General features: G+C 51.4%; 1 protein-coding gene across 1 annotated transcript in view; it reads right to left on the bottom strand.

Annotated features, from left to right (window-relative positions):
* Positions 1-8024, bottom strand: part of SIPA1L3 (signal-induced proliferation-associated 1 like 3) — a 328322-nt gene that overhangs the window by 78741 nt on the left and 241557 nt on the right. The window lies entirely within an intron of this gene.

Here is an 8024-nt window from a genome sequence, read left to right as displayed (position 1 = left end):
TTAGCCAGGATGGTCTCGATCTCCTGACCTCGTGATCCACCCGTCTCGGCCTCCCAAAGTGCTGGGATTACAGGCTTGAGCCATCGCGCCCGGCCGGGATGGTCTATTTTAAAAGTCGAGTGAATACCCCTTAAAATGGTCTGAAACTTACCAGCTCCGAGTCTTCAACCAGGATGGGACCCAACACAGGGGCTCTGACTGCTTGGCCCTTTCCACCTCATCTCCTCTCCCCTCCTCCCACTCTCTCTGTTCCCTCCCCTCGCTTCTACCTGACCCAGACCACATGGCTGCCAGTGTCCTCCACGGACCTGCCTGGCCCCCCTTAGCGGTCCTCAGGGCCAGAAAGGCAGATGTCCTCAGAATCAAAGGACAGTAACTGCCTTGTTCCAAAGAATCTTAAAGGCAGCTGGAAGAGGAGCAGGTGACCTACTTTGCAGGGTGGTTTAAAAAAAAAAAAAAAGCCCTGAAATCCACAACCTTGAAATAGATGCAGAGAGGCCTATGACTCCCGCTAGACCAGGCTGGCACATGCACCGCGGTGCTCCTGGCTTGAGGTAGGGAGATCCGCCAGCTGGGCTGGCATTCTCCACTGCCACTGCAGCGCCACACGGGAGGGGTCCCTGAGCTGTGCTCATGAAATCCACCTTCCGGCAGCTGTGAGAGCTGAGCTCAGAGGAGCCTTCAGCCTGGAAGCTCCCATGTGCCCATCAAGCTGATCCTCTGAGGGTCTCCCGAGTTCCCTGGAGCCACCCAGTTCATGACCATCCAGCAAAAGGTTTGGTGGATATGGTGGTTCGGAGGCTGCTATGGTCTGGATGTGGGTTCCCCCAAAAGTCATGTGATGGAAACTTAACCCCCAATGCCACTGTTGGGAGGTGGGGCCTGGTGGGAGGAGCTTAGGGTAGAGCCCTCATGAATGGATGAATGCTGCTATAGAAAGGGCTTGCGGGAGTGGGCTCTTTCTTCCACTCTTCTGCTGTGTTTGGACATGGCGTTCCTGTCCTCCAGAGGTCACAGGGTTCAAGGCACCATCATGGAAGCAGAAAGACCAGGCCCTATCCTGCCAGTGCCTGGATCTTGAACCTGCAGCCCCCACAACTGTGAGAAATGTATTTCTGTTATCAGTTATCCGATCTCATGGATTCTGTCAAAGATGCACAAAACAGACTAAGACACAGGTGGATGCGCTCTGGCACCCAGGGCCTGACACACCGCACCCCTCGGTAGCACCATGGCTGGAACTGACCCTTGGCAGTGTCTTCTGGCTGTCTCTTTGGATTGGCAGCTGCCAATGTCTCACCAGGCACCAGGTGAGGAACAATAACAATATGAATGTCTAACAGAGCCTGTAGACATGCCAGGCCTGGGCAGAGGTGGGGACAGGTACCATCACTGTCTGTGGGCAGTGCACACCTGCCATTCCTGCCTGCCTGGTGTCTCCCCCCTTACCCCCTCTCCTGATAACAGGTCTTTGTTAACATGGGCTCTGGGTGGGGCTGACCCCACTTCTTGGCTCCAGGTATGAGCATGTGACCCAGGTCTGACCAATCAGAAGTTTTCTCCAAGCCCCCACCCCGACACGATGACTAGCACAGAATTGTCCTGCGCTCTAGGCAGGGCCAACGAGACATAACGAGCATCAGTTGTTTGTTATTTTTGAGATGGAGTCTTGCTCTGTCACCCAGGCTGGAGTGCAATGGTGAGATCTCGGCTTACTGCAACGATTCCTGTGCCTTAGCCTCCTGAGTAGCTAGGACTACAGGCGTGTGCCACCATACCCAGCTAATTTTTGTATTTTTAGTAGAAATGGCATTTCACCATGTTGTCCAGGCTGGTGTCGAACGCCTGACCTCAAGTAATCCATCTTCCTTGGCCTCCCAAAGTGCTGGGATTACAGGCGTGAGCCACCACACTAAGTCCTTTTTTTTTTTTTTTTTTTTTTGAGACAGAGGTGGGTGGATCACCTGAGGTCAGGAGTTCAAGACCAGCCTGGCCAACATGGTAAAACCCCATCTCTACTAAAAATACAAAAATTAGCCAGGCATGGTGGCATGTGCCTATAATCCCAGCTACCAGGGAGGCTGAGGCAGGAGGATTGCTTGAACCTGGGAGGCGGAGGTTGCAGTGAGCCAAGATCATGCCACTGCACTCTAGCCTGGACAACAGAGCAAGACTCCATCTCAAAAAAAGAAAAAAAAAATGAAGGCAGCATGCAGCATGGAGCAGTACAGAGCCAGGGCTGCGGGGCCAGATGGCTGGTTCAGATTCTAGCCCCTTTATCACCTATATGGGTTTGGGTGAGGAATTCTCTTCTCAGAGCCCCAGTTTCCTAATCTGTAAGATGGGGCTGGCTGTGAGCAATCTCTGAGCGTTAGCAGAGTCTGCACGAGCCAAGTGCTTAACAACTCAGAGCTGATGCGGTTGCCTATTCCGGCTGATTCTAAGGACAGTCTGCCTGCTTTTCCCACAAACAGAAGAAAAAGCCTCGCTTCCGCTTTCTGAAATCCAGCCAAACCACCTTGGGGCTCTGGAAAAGATTCTGCTCCAGCTCCTCCCGGCTCTCGCCCTCCCCAGTGATCTGAAAATGACCATCATCTAAATCATCAAGAGCTCAGCAAATAATGAAGGTTCCTGGGCCTCACCCCAGATTACATGTAACAGAATCTCCACTGAGGCAGGGCCCAAGGATCTGCATTTGACTGAGCTGCCTGTGATGATGTTGATACACAGTAACATTTGAGGAGGCCTGCTTCATGTATTGATTAAAAAAAATTTTTTTTTTGAGATGGAGTCTTGCTCTGTCACCCTTGTTGGTGTGCAGTGGCACGGTCTTGGCTCACTGCAGTCTCCACCTCCCAGGTTCAAGTGATTCTCCTGCCTCAGCCTCCTGAGTAGCTGGGATTACAGGCCCGCCACCACGCCCGGCTGATTTTTGTATTTTTAGTAGACACTGGGTTTCACCATGTTGTCTAGGCTCGTCTTGAACTCCTGATCTCAGGTGATCCACCTGCCTCGGCCTCCCAAAGTGTTGGGATTAGAGGCATGAGCCACCGCGTTGGACCCTTGAATTGTTTTTAAGGATTAAAATTACATAAGATGCATCCCTGTTTCCCACTCCCATCCTCCAGTTTCAACTACCGGAAGCAATCACTGCTCCCAGTGTCTTACGCATTCTTTCAGAAATATCTTATGCAGGAAAGCAAAATATTATTTAAAATAGTAACAAAGTCCAGGCACCGTGGCTCATGCCTATAATCCTAGTACTTTGGGAGGCTAGGGTGGAAGGATTACTTGAGCCTAGGAGTTCGACCCCAGCCTAGGCAACATAGGGAGGCCCTGCCTCTACAAAAAAATTTTAAAAAATTATCTGGGCATGGTGGCACATGCCTATGGTCCCAGCTACTTGGGAGACAGAAGAGGGAGGATCACTTGAGCCTGGCAGGTCAAGGATGCAGTCAGCCATGATCACACCACTGCATTCTAGCCTGGGCAACAGAGTGAGACTATCTCAAAAAAATTAAATAGGCCAGGTGCGGTGGCTCACTCTTGTAATCCTAGCACTTTGGGAGGCCGACACGGGCGGATCAAGAGGTCAGGAGATCGAGCCCATCCTGGCTAAAATGGTGAAACTCCGTCTCTACTAAAAATACAAAAAAAAATTAGCCGGACATGGTGGTGGGCACCTGTAATCCCAGCTACACGGGAGGCTGAGGCAGGAGAATGGCGTGAACCCGGGGGTTGGAGCTTGCAGTGAGCCGAGATCGCGCCACTGCACTCCAGCCTGGGCAACAGAGCGAGACTCCGTCTCAAAAAAAAAAAAAATTAAATAAATAAAATAAAATAGTAATACAAAGACTAGCACGTTATACCTCTGTATAGTATCTTGCTTTTTTTTTTCTATTCTCAATTAACAATATATTGGCCGGGTGCAGGGGCTGATGGCTGTAATCCCAGCACTTGGGGAGGCTGAGGCAGGTGGATCGCTTGAGGTCTAGAGTTTGAGACCAGCCTGGTCAACATGGAGAAGTACCATCTCTACTAAAATACAAAAATTAGTTGGGTATGGTGGTGGGCTTTTGTAATCACAGTCAGTTGGGAGATCGAGGCAGGAGAATTGCTTGAACCCGGGAGGCTGAGGCTGCAGTGAGCTGAAATCGCACCACTGCACTCCAGCCTGGGCAAGGAGAGTGAAACTTCGTCTAAAAAAAGAAGAAAAACAAAACAAAACATAACAAACAAAACTTCAGCCTTGTGGCCCGGGGGTAGGAGGAAGACACTGTGCATTCTCCTCGGTGTCTGAGAGGGAGAGCATGGGGTCGGCGTGCAAGCCATGCAGCCTGGCTGGTAGCAGTGATGGCACTTCTGCCCCGTCCTCACTGCTCCCCTCAGAGTTCACTGCAACAGACATTTGAGCCAGGGTTGCATCAAGAGGCTGGAGAGAGCCCAGAGCCAGGGTTATCAGCCCTGCAAATGAGGTCAGCTACACACCTCCGCATTTGAAAAACAACAAAAACCACCCAAGTCCTGACCCACGCCCATCCCTGCAAATGGGAGATCCTGTTTCAGCAGCTGCCTTGCAAAGGGAGCAGCAGGGAAGGTCTTCCTCCCGAACAGGGCAGGGAGAACTTGTCTGTCTGGTTGTACTCTCCCTGGCCCTGTCTCCCCAAAGCTGGAGAACCGCAGACTTTTCTTTGCGTTTCATTTGGCCCTACCTGCATGTTTGGGGTGGCAGTCATGCGACAGGCGAGCTGGCTTATCGTGTGCACCCATGGGAGTGTGTGGAGAAGGATGCGTGTCCTTCCCCGAGAGGCGTAGTCACCAGGGCATTCGCCTGTGGGGTTATCTGGCCTTGACTTGCCCCTGCAGAGATCTGAGCAGGTGTGGCTGTGCTTTGCCTCCAGGCAGAGGAGGAAGGCGGCAGGGGAAGAGGGCTGGGAACGGGAGATACCTGGGGTGTGACTGGAGTCCTGAGGCTGAGCCATCGGGGGTGTGGGTAGGGGTGGCCACACCCTCAGGTTCAGGGTTTAGGCCTGCCCAGAACTGTCCCCGACCAAGTGAAGAGAGAGCAAGCACGACTCAGGAAGGTGAGGGTGGGGAAATCACTCGCATGCCCGTGTATTAATAGCTCGTGATGGCTTTCGGAGACCGCACAGTATAATGGAGACAGGCCAACCTGGATTTGAATTTTCTTTGCTGCTTACTAGCTGTGCAACACGGCAAAGTGATTTGTTTGCCCTGGGCCTCGGTTTTCTCATCTAGAAAGCAGAGATCACACCAGCCCCGGTGTGAGCCCAGCAAGGTCATCTGTGAATACGGTACTCATCGTCACCCCATCTTGTGTCCTCCTCTTGGCTCAATCTTCTGCAGCCACGCAGGCCCTCTTCCTGGTCTGTCTCTGAGCCAAGGGCCTTTGCTCTCACCTTCAGGCCTTCCCAGACCACCCTGTCCAATGTGGGTTATGTGCCCTTTCTAGTCCTCACATCCAGTACCTCAGCACCAGTGTCTCTCAAGCGCCTCCTATAGGCCAAGTACTGTCCCTTTTTTTTTTTCCCCCTGAAATGGAGTCTCGCTCTGTCACCCAGGCTGGAGTGTAGTGGCACAATCAGCTCACTGCAACCTCCGCCTCCTGGGTTCAAGTAATTCTCCTGCCTCAGTCTCCCGAGTAGCTGGGATTACAGGCGTGCGCCACTGTTCCCGGCTAATTTTGTATTTTTAGTAGAGACAGGGTTTCACCATATTGGCCAGGCTGGTCTCGAACTCCTGACCTTGTGATCTGCCCGCCTTGGCCTCCCAAAGTGCTGGGATTACAGGTGTGAGCCACCGAGTGTGGTTGTTTTTTTTTTTTTTTTGAGAAAGCTTCAGTGCAGTGGTGTGATCATGGCTTACTGCAGTCTCAGCCTCCTACCTCATCCTGAGTAGCTGAGACTACATGCATGTGCCATCACACCTAGCTAATTTTCAAAAATTTGGGCTGGGTGTGCTGGCTCACACTGTAATCCCAGCACTTTGGGAGGTCAAGATGGGCGGATCACATGAGGTCAGGAGTTTGAGACCAGCCTGGCCAACACGGTGAAACCCTGTCTCTGCTAAAGATACAAAAATTAGCTGGGTGTGGTAGTGCATGCCTGTAGTCTCAGCTACTCAGGAGGATGAGGCAGAAGAATTGCTTGCACCCAGGAAGTGGAGCTTTCAGTGAGCTAAGATCATGCCACTGCACTGTAGTCTGGGCAACAAGAGTAAAACTCTGTCTCAAAAAAAAAAAAAAAATTGTTGTAGTGATGAGGTCTTGCTATATTGCCTAGGCTGGTCTCAAACTGCTGGGCTCAAGTGATCCTCTGGCCTTGGCCTCCAAAAGTGCTGAGAGCCACCAGCACTCCACAGTCAAAGCCATTCACTGGGTCTGGCCTGTCCTATGTGCTTTACAAGTTGGATCTCTTCTACTTCACAAACGCTCTTGTGGAAAGGACGTTCTTGTCCTTGTTTTACAAATGAGGAAACCAGGCACACGGTGGTGAGGCCACTTCCCTAGGGTTGCAGGTAACAAGGGGAAGAGCTGGGCTTCAAACCTAGACAGCCTGCCTCACTGCAGAGCCTGCCTCCCCCGCTATGCTCTCCTGCCTCCCCACTCTGTGATCTGAAATCATCTCATTCATTTACTTGTTTACTGTTTGTCTCCCCTGACCCACTGGGGCCTCACTCTATGAGGCCAAGGCCTCGGCTGTCCTCTGTGCACTGCTTCCAGAGCTGGGAACATGGTGCATCTCTCTCATTGGTCACTTCTGGAGGTTGCTAGGGACCAACTCATTATTCTGAAAACTGTTTTTATCTTGCCTTCTCTGTACAAATTATACCTCAGGGTAACTGAACGGTTACTGAAAGAAAGCTCTTTTTAGAAGCATTCCAACCAATATGTGAAGAAGGAACGACAGAATGAAGATGGCACTCGTCTGCAAGCTGTCATGAAATGATGGATCTAGGCAGTGCCTAGCAGTGGTTGCTTGGCTGTGAAACAGGGCTGAAGGGGACGTGTGGTGATGCTAGGTGCCGCTGTCTGAAGCCTATGCTCGCCTTTAGTGTCACTTACAGAGGGACACCAGGCACGCAGTGCCTTCTTGCAGATGCATACCTAGGAGTGCTGCATCTGAAAGACATCACATTGGGGCTTGAGCAAGCTTCGATCTTTGACTCTAGTTTACAGAAAATACCAGTGGTGGAGCAACAGGCTAAAGAACACCATGGGGAGGCCGCCAGCTAAAGCCAGGAAGTGGGAAATTCCAAGGACAGGTAACCTGGTTTTTTTCCAAAATAAACTGCAAGGAAAAGGCGAGGCGTGGTGGCTTATGTCTGTAATCCCAGCACTTTGGGAGGCTGTGGCGGGCAGATCACCTGAGGTCAGGAGTTCACGACCAGCCCGGGAAGCATGGTGAAACCCCATCTCTACGAAAAACATGAAATTTAGCCAGGCATGGTGCTGCACGCCTGTAGTCCCAGCTAATCAGGAGGCTGACACAGGAGAATCACTTGAACCCAGGAGGCAGAGGTTGCAGTGAGCCGAGATTATGCCACTGCACTCCAGCCTGGGTAACAGAGCGAGATCTGTCTCAAAGGAAAAAAAAAAAGAGCCTCGAGAGATACATCAATCAAATGCAATAGGAGAATTCTTTTTTTGTTGAGACGGAGCTTCATTCTTGTTGCCCAGGCTGAGTACAATGGTGCAATCTCAGCTCACCGCAACCTCTGCCTCCCGGATTCAAGCGTTTCTCCTGCCTCAGCCTCCTGAGTAGCTGGGATTACAGGCATGCGCCACCACGCCCAGCTAATTTTGTATTTTTAGTAGAGACAGTGTTTCTCCCTGTTGATCAGGCTGGTCTTGAACTTCAGCTTGGTTCAGGCTGGTCTTGAACTCCCACCTGGTGATCCGCCCACCTTGGCCTCCCAAAGTGCTGGGATTACAGGCGTGAGTCACCGTACCCTGCCTAATAGGAGAATTCTGATGAACAACTGTTAAAAAAAAAAAAAAAAAA

The sequence above is a fragment of the Colobus angolensis genome, unplaced genomic scaffold, assembly GCF_000951035.1.
Source record: "Colobus angolensis palliatus isolate OR3802 unplaced genomic scaffold, Cang.pa_1.0 Scaffold34, whole genome shotgun sequence".
Classification (NCBI taxonomy): domain Eukaryota; kingdom Metazoa; phylum Chordata; class Mammalia; order Primates; family Cercopithecidae; genus Colobus; species Colobus angolensis.
This window is presented reverse-complemented; position numbering and strand designations above follow the sequence as displayed.